Here is a 14,903-nt window from a genome sequence, read left to right as displayed (position 1 = left end):
GTAAAGCAGAAATGAGAAGAAACAAGAAATGGACATGCAAGAAGAAACAGGGATGAGTGAAGAAGAGAAGCTGGTTGGTAATTAAAAGCTGCTGGTTCTAATTCAACTTACTTTTCTTTATGGTCTTTATGACATTCAATAAATTCCTCAAGCCCATCTAAAGTGGATTTCTGTCACAAATAACTAAAGTGCCTTGACCACTATATCTAATGCCCTACACTGCTCTCCTTTTCCTAGCTCGATCCAGCTCTGGACTCCAAATCTGCTAGGTCTTGACATACAAGCATAAATATTAGCTTTCTGGAAGGAAATCTCAAGATTCGGGGGCCTATTACCAGGTCGTCCTCTTGAAGAGAGACACTCGTACACAGGTATGATCCTCTTAAGCAGAAATGCTAAAAGCTATCCAAACATAGTTCCACGATGACAAGGGCTGAATTGATAACCTGCTTCTCTCTCACCCCCTTCTTTTGCATGCTCACCTTACAGCATACCTCCCTTTCCCTTTATGGACCAATAGGAGATACTCAACTTCCTAACACAGTGAGTTCCACGTACCCCAGCTTACATCACAAAAGGAATAGTAATGGCACAGGTGCACCTAGGCAAGAATGAGCAGGATAGAGCAGAAAAACTCAAGGATACACTCAACTAGTATCCAAGAGAGCTTCATGCTAATCTCAGCTGTACCACAAAGTGGCTGATTGTTCTTGGAAAAATCCTTTACCTTTTCTTGTGCCTCAGTATGCTTATGTTAGATGCAGATAATTGTGCTTGCTTTGCTGTTTGTTGTGTGATTATTCAAGAAAAGCTAAGTAAAGTTCTCAGCTCAGTACTTGGCACATACAGGTACTTGCTAAATCTGGTAATTAGTATAAATGCTGACACTTTTTATGACATATAAATTTTAAAAATGTAAAGAACTGTTTTATTATTTTTATTATTCAAATTCTAAATTTAAAAAAAGGCAAAATATGATAAAAATTTCAAACATTAAAAAATACTCATCCTCATTACTTCTCAAGGAAACTCACATTTAAACCACCATGAGATATTAATTTTCTCTTCTTGGTGTTGGCCAGAGTGTGAGGTAAGGAACACCTTCATCTACTGCTGGCACATTATGAATTGGAGTATTCATTCTAGAGTGCAAGTTGGCAATACATTTCAAAAGTTTTTGATCCAGAACTTTTATTTCTATAATTTTTATTGAAAGGAATTTACCTTTAGAGAAAATAAATAAGCTAATTACAAATTTATATATGTAAGAATGTCCATGAAGTCTAATTTATTATGGAGATGTTTGGAAATCACATAAACGTCTAGCAATAGGACATCAAGGGTATAGCCAAATAATTTTATATTATATAATTTGTTTTAAACTCTTTTATTTGCAAATGACAGAATGCCAGTTCAAACTAGCTAAAGTAAAATAAGTAGTTTATTGCTTTCATAACCAAAAATTCTAAGAGGAGATCTGGCTTCAGGCATTGATAGACTAACAACTCAAATGATTAATTTAATAAATATTTATTGTGTACCTATTGTATACAAGGCACTGGTTGAAGTTCTTGAGATACATTAATGAACAAAATGGAAAAAAAGAATCCTGTCCCAAAAAACTTGCATTTTATAGTGTGTGATGGGAGGAGAGAGTAGACCAAGAACAATAAAGATGATGAACAAGTAAATTACGTAGAATGAGAAAAGGTGATAAGTGCTGTGGAAAAAAAAAAAAAAGGTGAAGAAGAGCATATTAATGAGATAGTAAGGTGTGCATAAGTTGCAGGATTAAATAATTGGTGTATCGGCTCACGCCTCATGTAGAAGATGAGCTTTGAGCAAAACCTCAAGGGAGATAAATGAATTAGCCAAACAAATTTTTGGGAAAAGACTATTCCAGACAAAGCCAGTAGCCAGAATTCAGTCTCAATGCAGATGTACGGCCAGACTTTCCCCAGAACTGTAAGAAGGTCACAGGTGCTGGAGTGAAGTGAGCTTGGGGAAAAGTTGTAGGACAAGAGGTCAGAGAGATAATGAGGAACCAAATTAGACAGCCCTCATAGACCATCGTTAAGGGCTTTGATTTTCACCCCGAGAGAAATGGGGAGTCATTGCAGGGCTGTGAGTAGAAGTGTGACACGATCTCTTCATCTGCTTAAAGGATCATAAAATACACTTTCTCAGGCAGGGGTGAGGATGGCAGTGAAGGGGCTCTGTGGTCCTCTGGGGAGAGGCGGTGACTCCACCCAGGTGCATTCAGAGGAGATGGTGAGTGTGGTGGGACTCAGGGGGTGTTGGAAGGAACTTGTGGCAGAATTTGTGGACATAATGTTTGTGTGGTATGAGGGAAGGCGTCAAGGTTTTTGAGAAACTATGGAGATGGAGATGGGAAAGGGTGTGGGTGGAGCCGGTTTGGGGTGCAGAGGGAGGTGGGTTGTTCAGTTGGGGATATGAAATGGTGTGATCAGGGTTGATGGATACCAGTGTCTCAATATCCATACCCATCAGCTTAACAACACTAAAGGGCAGCAGCTTTTTCCCTTAGATCCTGCAGAAAAGCCTGAGGGAAGATACTGGCCTAGCTTTTATGAGGTTGCACCACAGGAAACTGCTGTTTTTGCCAAAGGTCGACTCTGAACTCTCTACTCTGATAGCAGGGATTTTTCATCCTGGATCCCTAGACCCTTCTATGGACAGATGGGTGGGGGACAGCATCCTGCAAGAAAGAGACCTCTGATACTAGAAAAACCGGGAAGAGACACTAGGTAGACAAAACTCCAATATCCCTTACTTGACTTTCTTTTTCTATCTGTTTTTTAACAAACCCTCATGTAAATTTCTGTATTCTAAGTTCTTTACAAATAAATATTTACTTATGTTAGCCTGATAATAATCTATGAGGTAGGTATTATTATTAGTCCTCATTTCACACATGAGGAAACTGAGGAAGAGAGAAGTTAATGACTTGCCTCTTCAGGCCACACAGCTGCCGAGTGGCAGAGCAGACTCCAAATCCAGACCTTATGGCTCCAAGTCCACGTTCTTACCCATTGTGCTGTTTTAAAGGATGGCAATGATTTATATTTATTGATATGGAAATAGATCCAGTAATGTGCTACATTTTTTAAAACACAGTTTCAAAATACCATGATTAATATGATTTTATTTATGCACAAAAGTACACTTTTAAATACATGAGTGGAAGGATAGGTACCAGCATAGCAAAGTGATAGCTAACATTTATTTAGAGCCTGTGATACACCAAATATTATTCTAGATAGTTTAAGTGCCGTATTTCACCAAAACCACTTAACCACCCAATAGGACACCTTCTTTTTACTATTTCCATTTTACAAACAAGGAAACTGAGGCACAGAACCTAAGATGCTCACCCAAGACACACAGCTGATAGGTGGCAGGGCCAAGATTCAACCTGGGCAGCCTGGCTCTAGAACCCAAGGAATTTTTTATTTCATTATGGTTTTCTATATTGTTAGAAATTATTTCAATGGTGTAAGTACCATTGTTACAATAACTAGTAGCTATAACGCAATTTTCATTTTGAAAAGGAAAAGTATGTTTGACCACTGGTGTCAGCACGTGGCCACAGGGACTCCAGGAACCAGGTTTTATCTGTGTCAGGGAGCACCGAAGAGTCCGTTCTATTGGATGATTTCCAACTTTCCATTGTCTTGAATCTCATGAGGCAAACTTTACTCTTAGCCCCTTTGCCAACAGCATACAGTGGGTTCACTTCTCCAGGTTACACAGGTGCATTGCAAAGCTGTCAGGCTCGTGGCAGATAAAATCATCTTGATTTTGAACTTCTGGCTGTTTGTGTGCCCAGGGTGGTCCCTACTGGGGGCCTCTGCAGGCCCAGAGTAAAACAAGGGGATGTGGCCTGTTTTGTATTTGAGAAGTGGCATCTTAAATAGCAGCATGAAATGGACATTTTGGGCCCTCTTGGAGCTTCCTTGCCTGTCCACACTGGAGACTTTAACTGTTATAAAGACTAGCCTTTTATAAAAGAAAAATAAGAACAAAACACCTGTATAAAGTTGTTTTTCTGCCCACAGTGTTCTGTGTTTGGTCTCTGCAGTGGTCCATCCATTTGGGCCATGGTATGGGGAGCACCTGTCTTGACGCAGTGCAGTGGTTCAGTTTTTCTTCCTAGACTGGGCCAACATCATCACAGGGACACCTGCAGAGGAAAGACAGACCGAGACTGAACCTAAGGTCCCAAGCAGGCTGCTCCTAGAGTCCTCTTTACAACTTTTACTTCCTCCCTGGAATCATCTTCAGTAACTCTGCCATAGTTCAGTACTTAATCTCTGAGAAATACAGTTGCTGTGTCCCAAATTGCCCTTTTCTCTGACTCCATTCAACAGCTACTTGGCATTTAACCTCCCATTGCCTAGGTCTGTATGATTTTTTTTTTCCAAAACAATATTCTCTTGTCAATAGCTGGAAGGAATAGGATGTTAATGAATGTGAAAAAATAATTCCTTTTTCTGTGCCTCATACCCTCATCCATACGGTGGGTGGCACTAAAGTCTGCCAAGACCCTGCCAGCATCACCACTGGGTGCTTCCAGATCTCCCAGCAGACCCCCAATGCAATCAAGATTTGTGTTTTTCTGATTTCTGGAAGAGGGTTCACACTTGGTCATTCCTCTCCATACTCCTTTAGTAGACCAAGAGACCTTAAATTATCATCATCATCGTCATCTACCATTGATTTAGTGCTTGGTCTGTGTATTGCAATGTCCAAAGCATATTAATATACAAACTCCAATCTTTACAGCAACCCTGCAATTTCTATACAACTAACTCAGTTGTAGTGATAGGGAAGCTGAGGACCAGAGAAGTTAGGGGACACTCTCAAAGCCACCCAGCTATGTAGTACTGGCATCAGAATTCAGATCCAGTTTTAATGATTTCTAGGACCACAGCCTGTGAGCTCTAACAAACAGCCTCTTGTTGGGATACATTTTGGAATCTAGCATTGCCCCTGGAACAGACTGGAGGCGAACTACATATTTAATTCATTAAAATTAGAATTATGTCTTTTCAGGAATTACAGGGGGAAATGAATACTTATGTCTCTTTCCCACTGGGCATGTCCAGTCCTCATTCCTCTGCTTTTTGGAATCCAGCCTGCAAGCTTTCAAGGCTTAGACCAAGGGCCTCTGAAATCTTTCAGCATGTGCTGTGTATACACATCACTCATTAAGCATATTTGATACATGCTGCACTAATTCCAGTATCCTGGGAGCACCCCTCAGAGCGGGAATATGGGGTCCAGCTCATTGACATATTCCGTCCTTCCGTGGAAGCATGGACTTAACTCATCTGTTAGACTCTAAGACCTGTTTTTTCTTCTGCAGCACTGCACTCATACATGTTCTACCCGCTTCACAAGCCTGTTGGGAGAACAAAACTAAATTGAGGTAAACCACACCCAACACTCAGCATAAGGTGCCTGCCCTATAGCATGCTCTCAACACACACTTGGCTTGATATTACAGCTATTACAGATATTATTCTTTGGCATGTCATGTAAGATCTTCCATGACTTTGAACTTATCTCCCAGCCTGATCTCCCGCCACTACCAAACCACCACCCTATCATCCAGCTACCTTAAGGTATATCTTATATGATAGCCCCTTAAAAATGGGATTCCATTCTAGCTCTCTAAGCTGGCCCCATCTTCTATAGCTACGCTACCATCTACTGATTCTATCCCAGGGGACTCAGGTACCAGCTACCCCCACCAAGCCAACGTTGTCTGCCAATCCCCAAGCACACAAAAGTGCTCTTTCCTCTCAACTTCTCTACCATGAAAAGGCCTGTCTAACCTTCAAGAACCTATTTGAGCAAATACCGCTTTCTTAGGAATGTGTTTCCTGATTCCCCTGGCAGAATCAAATGAGTACAGAGCCTCCATCAACATTTGGATATCACTTTGACTATAGCACTGGTTACATTATATTGTGACTGTTTTATGCATGTCTTCACTACCTGACCATCTACACTATAGGCCCCTAGAAGACAGAGCCCTCTGGTTCATCATTGCCTTATCAATTCCTAACAAACAGAAAACATCAAAAATAATTATAAAGTTCAGAGATAATGAAGGAAAACAGCTATAATCAGACGCCTCTCCCAACCACTGCATGTATGAAATTTTTCTGTTTGAATGTATTTGATGCTACCATTAAAATTATCAAAAGGGCAAGTAATAGCAGTGAAAAATGAGGAAGGCTGGAATGTGATGGGAATGATATGAGAACGGGAAAAAACAATGGTGACAATGCAATGGAATTGCCAATGAAATGAACAACTAATTTAAATTAGGAAGTATTCACAAAAGGAATTGTGATAGTGATTTGGAAAATAGCTTAAGAGGAGCTTATGTGGGAAATAAACCTTGTTGGCTTTTATATTTAACAATAGCAGCTCTTAGAAGATGACATGGGGACCAAAAGCATCTCACATAGACCACAGGTTCATCACAGTGGACATTCAGTCTATGGTTGTTGACAGATTATCATCTCAGGCATGTGACTACAGGTTATTTTTTTAGTTGATGGTATTACATACATATTAACTCCTTTATCCAAGTCAATGTTACAAATATTCCAAGAATCACTGTGTCTTGGTTCAGGCTTCTAGAATAAATTGCCATTGTCTGGGTCACTTAAACAACAAACACTATTTCTTGCTGTTCTCAAGGCTGAAACTACAAGAACAGCAGATTTGGTGTCTGGTAGGGGCTAGATTTCTGGTTCACGGATGGTGACTTCTCACTGTGTCCTCACATGGTGGAAGAGCCAACTGAAATCTCTCCCATGGAGGGCACTAATCACATTCCTGAGGGCCCCACCCTCATGAAACTGATCACCTCCCAAAGGCCCCTGTTCCAAATACCATCACATTGGAGATTAAGTTTCAACATATGAATTTGGGGAGGACGCAAATATTTGGTCCATAACACACTGGGAAAATATTCATCTCTCAAATGCATTATAAAAATAAATTATCACAGAGGGAAGGCATGGGCATGGAATGAAGGAACATGAAGCAATAGAATTAACACAGGCTTTGGAAGTTCATATCTCACCACTAACTGAGTGATGCTGGAAATCCTACTCCTATATTATGTCTCACTTGTTTTTCCTCCTTTAAAATGAGGGGAACAACTTCTTTTTCATAAGGTTGTTATAAAAAATTAAATGAACTAAAAGATTAGGTTGTTTATTGGGTCCTTTCTTCTAAAAATTGATTGTTTGGGTCCAAAGAATAAAAGCTGTCTGCTGGCCCTAATCTTTCCTAGTGGTAAATGAACAGCCATAAAAAGAAAAATATTGTTATCTCACTGAATTTTAATTTCAATAATGTCCCAAAGTATATCTCATGCTCCTTTATTTCACTGTGTAATGCTTTCACTAACAAGGCTTGTGCTCACTCCTGTGATTGCATCAGCTGCAGCCACATTACAAATTGTTCATGATCTCACTGAAGTCTGCATGTTTACTAACTTTGGGTCTGAGATCTAGCATCTTTTCATCTGTCATTTTTATGTCAAATATATTTAAGGATCACATAAAACTGATAACTTAGGGAAGGCTTGTTGCCCCTTTGCTCTTTCCTGTCTCCTCTAATTTCCTAGATAGGAATTATTCTAAAGTGCTTGTCTCAAAGGCTATCTGCATAACTCAAATGAAATGGACAGTGGGCAGGTTTATGAAACATGAGTGGGCCAGATTCTAAGATGCACATTTGATATACATTATCTCTAAACTTCATCATCCAGTAAGCAAGCATGATGACATGTAAGATGTATTTATAGCCCCTTCCTACAGAGGAAGAAGCAGTCTCTGAAAAGGCCAGAGAGTTGGGTGACAGCAGAGTTCGACTTCATTCTTAAACCTGCTTGACTTCACAGCCTTTGCTCTTTCTGCTACATTAGGCAAATTCTCAAGCTTCAGCCTGTCTCTGCATTGCCTACCACTGTCACCCCATCCATATCTTCCATGGTCTCCTGACTGTATTTCCATTCCTGTGTTAAAGTTGGAAACTGCCCTGAATCTTAGCTTCTTTGACTGAAGTCCTGAGTCCCTTTATCTATTCTTGTCACCCATTCTGAAAGATTTGGAAACTACTTTCATATTCTTCAGTTGCTGGGCATGCTCTTGGTCCAAAACAAATAGATGACTGATTGATGCAAAGACATTTTCATATGCTTCCCTCCAAACATCTCTATACTGCCTTAGATGGAATAGAAGTATGCCTGCCACCTGAATCACTGACTGAGAGCTGTCCACACCCAGAGGAGCCCACCCTATACATTAGTCACTCCCTTTGCCTAAGCCATCCGTACAAACAAATTCCCCACCAGGAGACACAGTAAAATTCCCGTGGAACTTTAGGCTGTGGCTGCCATCTGGTAACTTCAGCCTTCTTTTACAAAGACACCAGCAAGCAAGGAAGGACTCACTGTACTGGCAGGGACAATTGATTGATCGTGTAGAGGAGTTAGGTAATTGACCCCCATTGTCTGTAGCAGACCTCCTGCTGTTTAATAGTGGATACAGGGAAGAATGAGTCTGATACTCAAGAGGTCCACAGAGCATCACTTGGTACTCTTGCCCAATCTTGACAGTAAGTGGTCAAGTACTAAAGCCACTGCCTGAGAAAAAGCATGACCGAGGGCTCAGACCTCTCAGAGAGGTGGGTCTATGTCACCGATTGGGTAACACATCTAGACCAGCATAGGTGCTTGCTAAAGGGGAAGGGAAACTAAATGGTCAAGGAAGGTGATGTAATTCAGTTACAGCCCGAAGATAAGCTGCAAAAGCAAGGGTCGTAGTTCACCCTGCTAAGCTTTTCTTATGTTTCCCCAAGAAAAAAACATCATTCCAGATCCTGGAAAAGTTGGTCCTAGAAGGGCTAAACTTAGCATGAGAAGCAAGCAGACCTGAGCAGAGCAAGGACTGGATTATAGAGGAAGCTGTGCTGTGCCACCCAGATCCCCTTCAGGACTGATACACTCATCTTCCTAGCTGCCAAAAATGCTGCTGATGGCAGATCAACACTTTGCCTCTCTCTAGGAATTGCCTTTAGCCAAAAGGATGTGCCTTGCCCCCCAGGCACATGCCCACTCTGGGGCAGCCCTCATCCAATAACTGGTATATGCAGAGGTACAAAACCCAAGCCCCTTGCCTCAAGTTGGGACAACCTTTAAGAGCCATCCTGGCTCCGGAGACCCCCAGGTTTTTGGCTGAGTTCTCTGTGATAACCGCATTGCAATTTAGCTCTCCCTCAACCCAAGCCACCTTTCTTCCTTCACAGCGTCCTCCCAATAAACCTCCTGAATACGTATCAGATGCGTTTCCAGGAAACCTGACCAGACTCTTTCTACCTATGTTGTGTTTGTTCATTTCTTTAACAATTATAAAATGACATTGATTCACATTCTACTTCCCTTTATCTTCCACTGCTCCCTTTCAATTATTTGTCCAGGAGATGAATTCACTATAGTCTGTAGGGTCATTTATAGCTCCTCACCACCATGTTTTCTCTCCATCCAGTGTTTAACTATGTTTTTCCCTCACAATATTCTATGTAAGAACTAATAGATTTTCTTTTATTTTTATTTGGTCCCACTGCCTGACTCTTAAACAAATTAAATATCCGCTCCTGGAGAGACTGGAATGATTTTTGCATGATTATACAACTTGAGATGGTCACGGTTCTGTCTTAGGTGAGTAGTCTATTACTTTCAGCCTCTTCAACCTTAATTAACTCTTGCTGTCCTCTGTTGGGTTAAGACTATGGCTAAGCAGCTTTGTATTTTCCATTGTCCTTGTCATTCTTCTGATTATCTTCAGGCCTGGGACCCTGACACCCACAAAATAGGGCTGCCAGATTTAACAAATAAAAATACAAGACACCCAGTTAAATTTGAATTTCAGGTAAACAATAAATAAAATTTTAGTATAAGTGTGTACCAAGTATTGCATGGACATCCATGCAATGTTTGGAAACATACTCATACTAAAAATAATTCAATATTTATATGAAATTCAAATTTAGCTGAGTGCCCTATATTTTATCTGGAAACCCTAACATAGAATAAATGGGAGAAAAAAATGGTAGAACACTCACCATATTATTCAAAGTACTAGATTTGTAGACATACTTGAGTTTGGTCCAAGCCTACTGCTTATTAGTTGTGTGACTACAAGCTAGGTACTTGAACTTGCTCAACTCTTGGTTTCTCAGTCTGTATAATGGGCATAACTGGACCTACCCTACTTCCCACATCCTAACAGGATCAGAAATGGTGACAAGAATGTACTTTGTGTAATGTAAATATATAAGCAGAGGCATTAACTTGACTTGGGATAAAAACCTGAAAGCTATTTATTTTTATGTTTTGTATAATAGCTATGCACATTTTTGAGGCTTTTGATTTATGTTAGCTAACTACTCTTTAAAAGGCTTAAGCCAATTTACCACTAGTAGTTGAGAATGTCTGCATTTTCTCTCGAATAAATGCCAAATTATATTAAATAATTTCAGCAATTAGCGTGCTTGTGATTTTATCAAGTGTAGTTGATAAAAACCAATGTTCATAGTCTAAGCTTCCAGTGGAGTGTCATCTCACGTGAAGAATGACTCTATTATTAGAGATAGAGAACCCAGACTCCTTCACAGGATAGATAGATCAGGTCCAGCACAGTTTGTCCTCAGCAAATAATAGATAAATCTGTATTACCACATGTTTGACACACCAGCTAATGTCAAGGTTTAAATTGCCCCAGCATCTGACCACTCACCGATAAGAGCTGATTCTTTGAAGATTAGCTTATCAGGATTTTGTTGAAATGGATTTAGAGGCAGCTTATATATTGGGAAGAAGACCAGTCTAAAGACCAGCTCTGCCATTAACCATTTCGAAGCCTTTAAAAAGGTTGCTAAACTTCTCCGGGACTCTGTTAAACAAGGGAGTTAGAGTAAGTCATCTCTCAGCCCTTCCAGACTCTGATAATCTCTGAATCTGTAGGTTGAGGTTTAATTACTGTCATAAGAATACTGACCTCTAAATCACATCTCGCATAAAGTTGTTTTTTCATTAAGGCCAATGTTATGTCTGACACGGGTGCCAAGAAATGCTTTTTAAAATGCTTTATTCACTCATTATTTTATATACTATTTATTTTCCTCAAATATTTTTCAGTAAGTAATAATAAACAAACAACTATAAGCAAATTAATTAGGCAAAATTAATTATGACAAAAAACAAATCCAAGAGTCAGGCAGGTAGAAAAAACTTTGGCTGAAGATAACCATTACAGAAGAATGTTCAGCTCAGCTATGAGCTTCCTGATTGGCAAGGGAGAAAATGCAATTTAATCAACATCAATAGATATGTAAGTCTCAAAATCTGATGAAAGAAAACATATCTGTTCATCAGGAAAAAATGTTTCCAATTTTGTTCTCTTACATTAAACTCTAAGTAAACATTTACAAAAATCTGTATTTGGTATATCATTGGATGTCGAAGACTAAGAAAAAATAAATATAAAATATCCCATTGCTAATTTTATATTAATTAGATGCTTATAATATTTAGCTGTATTGTATTAAATAAAATGTATCATTAACATTTATTTCACTTTTTTTTTACTTTTTGTAATATGATTACTAGAAATTTAAAATTACAGATGTGGCTTGTATTTGTAACTCACATTATATTCCTACTAGACGCATCCATGCATAATAATAACAGTGACAAAATCATAGATTTTTGAGCAGTAAACACATACAGACAGTGAGTAACTGCTGTAGATGGGTCATCTTATTTTCCCTACAATAGCACCTCATGCCAAACTGAGTCAGAGGTTTCTGTACCTTGTCCAATGCTAGAAAACTGATAAGTAACAATTACATAAACCATTGTCTTCGAAATAACTTTTCTTCTACTTTGAAGTTCTCAGTCTTCAGGTCCTGTCAAACAGCCATTCGTTTTGTCACCAGAACCATATTAATCAATATTGTTTAGACATTGAAGAATTGAGTTAAAATCAGGCAGACTTGAATTTTAGTCCTGTCATGCTAAACCTGACTCTTGCCTCAGTTCTCCCCTCAGGGTCTTACTATACTTTCTTGAACTAGATTATCGAAGAGCTAATGTATATTAAGTGTTTGTTATGCACTGGGCACTCATCTAAGTACTTTACATATTAACTTATGCAACCTTCTACAATTTTGTAAGATAATTAGTACTATATCTGCGTGTTTCAGGTGAGGAAACTGAGGCACTGAGAGGTTAAGCAACTTTCTGAAGACTGCACAGCTAGGAAAAAGGAGGTGGGATTTAAACCAGCTTGTTCAGCTCCAAAATCCATGCATATAAATTCTAGTGGCACCCGGGGTGGGAATGGAGAGCAATCTGCCCTGGGTGCAGGCAATAGGGAAGTGCATTGTCTTAGAGAATTTGAAAACAATAACACACCTGGCTAAACATCAGTCTGTGTTTACTGTCACCATGCACTGGCAATTCTAAATGATGTCAGGGAAAAAATACACATTTCCCCAGACTATTTGTTGTTCCAGCTTCTAAACAATTGCTGCTACTACTGCTGAGTTTTATTATTGTGTATATAAGCTTCAAATTGGCACATTTATTGTCCATTAATAAAGTGGAAGTTAACTCAGAGAACTCCCAATTCTAGAGTATGCCCCTAACACAGACAGACCCAGCTGCACTCATTGATTTTGAGAGTAAATTTTTAACAACTAGAAATTATTTGGACTCATGTCAGGTACAGGTGTAGTCCATCTCTATTTAACCGAGAGGAGAAAAGGAAACAATAGCACAGTGATAGCCAAGACGCAGAAAAAGGATTCGAGCTGCTTCAATTTTCTCACTCTATGGGACCATATGGAGTGTCTATTCTGTTGAAAATTTCAAACAATGAAATAGAGTGAAACGCAAAGTGTCATATTTTTATGTGACAAGTATAAATTTTAGCTCATTCATGAAACATATTCACTCCATTTCATAATTATTACTGAAAATAATTCTGCCAACAGAGGGAAGAGGCATCAGAAAAAGATGTGCTTCAGGTATCAACCATAGCAGATGGGCCACTTCACTCTTTGAGTTTTTTTTTTTTTTTTATTGAGATGAAAGGTAACTCTTAACAGATAAACTGGGTTAAGGAAAGCACAAAGGAATCAAAGGTGTAAATTAAATTTCCATAATGATAAAAAATTTGCATGGTATCAAACAGTGAGATACCCTATTAGCTGATAGATAACCTCATTGCTATGTACCTTAGTGTACTTTCCTCACATTTTTTTTAAATTTTATTTTGTCGATATACATTGTAGCTGATTAATGCTCCCCATCACCAAAACCTCCCTCCCTTCTCCCTCCCCCCCTCCCCCCAACAATGTCCTTTCTGTTTGTTTGTTGTATCAACTTCAAATAATTGTGGTTGTTATATCTTCTTCCCCCCCCCCCCCGGTTTGTGTGTGTGTGTGTGTGTGTGTGTGTGAATTTATATATTAATTTTGGATGGACCTTGAGAGAATTATATTAAGTGAAACAAGTCAGGCACAGAAAGAGAAATACCACATGTTCTCACTTATTGGAGGGAGCTAAAAATTAATATATAAATTCACTCTTTGAGTTTCTAGAGACAAGCAGCCTCTCTACATGTCCTTCCTGATCTAGAACGCCACGTTTTATGATGATACCAATTCTCATTCTTTGTATTACTGAGCTTCGGCAGCTCAGAGTGCCTGAAATTCTTGTACAAATAAAGCAGCAAATAAATAAACAAATCCGTGTACACTACTTTCCTCCGTCATCTTCTTCATTTTATTCTGATGCTTCACTCCACCTGCCCAACTGAGTTTCTCACAAATTGGTTTTCCAGACCACAATGTAAAGTTAATGTTTCTCTGTAGCTCTGAGCCCAAAGTTCTCCCCAGCTTCATTTCATCCAAATAAACTTTCAAGTTTCCCCAAATGTACCGTGAACTTCCTCACCTCCATACGTGCCTGTTCCACCCTCTCCCTGGAGAGCCTTCCCACTTCCTTCCTCTTGGACCCACATTGTCTTCTGGAAGAATCCACCTTATTCTTTAGGATTCACCTCATACCTCATATATGAGCATCCCCTGGGAAAGCCCTCCTGACAGCTCTGGGCAAAAAAAGTTAAGGATTATTTATTTATCTTCTGATTGCTTGATAACATATCTGCTTCCCCTTCTCCCACTTTAAAAGTGACCTGCAAAAATTCAGTAACAGCTTTCTCTGCGTTTTTCTACCTAAGAAGACCAGAACAAAATCTTTCTCCTGGTTTGAGCTGAATAAATATTTAGCTAACAAATGCATGAATGAGATCCAATATTTTCTGATTGTTTAGACTGATGCCCCTCGGGAAGAATATGATGATATCTAAAACAGTAGGAAAACTTATTTAAGCCTCGGTTTCCTAAAAAGCAGCTTGAGGCAAATCTTAGTGGCTAACCTTTAGTGGGGGTACAACGTCAGGTCATAAGAGAAAGGAAAAAGAGAAAAGAGAGAGAGGGAAGAAGAAAAAACAAATACATGGTGGCATTACTAAAGCGTTCTGAGTTTCAGATGAAAATATGTTTGTCATGGGGGATGTCCCTGGAAAATCTGAACGGCACTGTGTTTCACTGCCTCAAAGAGAAGAAAAGTGAGTAATTTACCTGCCAGCTTTCTTGTTTCTTATCTCTCACGGGTCCAAGTTCACCCCATGGGGCACCAACTCCTCCATGGAGCTTGGCTGTATCACCTGGCCCCTCCAGACAGCCTCTTGGGAAGCTTGAGCCTCCTGGGTTGTGTGGGGTCA

The sequence above is a fragment of the Cynocephalus volans genome, chromosome 15, assembly GCF_027409185.1.
Source record: "Cynocephalus volans isolate mCynVol1 chromosome 15, mCynVol1.pri, whole genome shotgun sequence".
Lineage (NCBI taxonomy): Eukaryota > Metazoa > Chordata > Mammalia > Dermoptera > Cynocephalidae > Cynocephalus > Cynocephalus volans.
Note: the sequence above shows the minus strand (reverse complement) of the source record.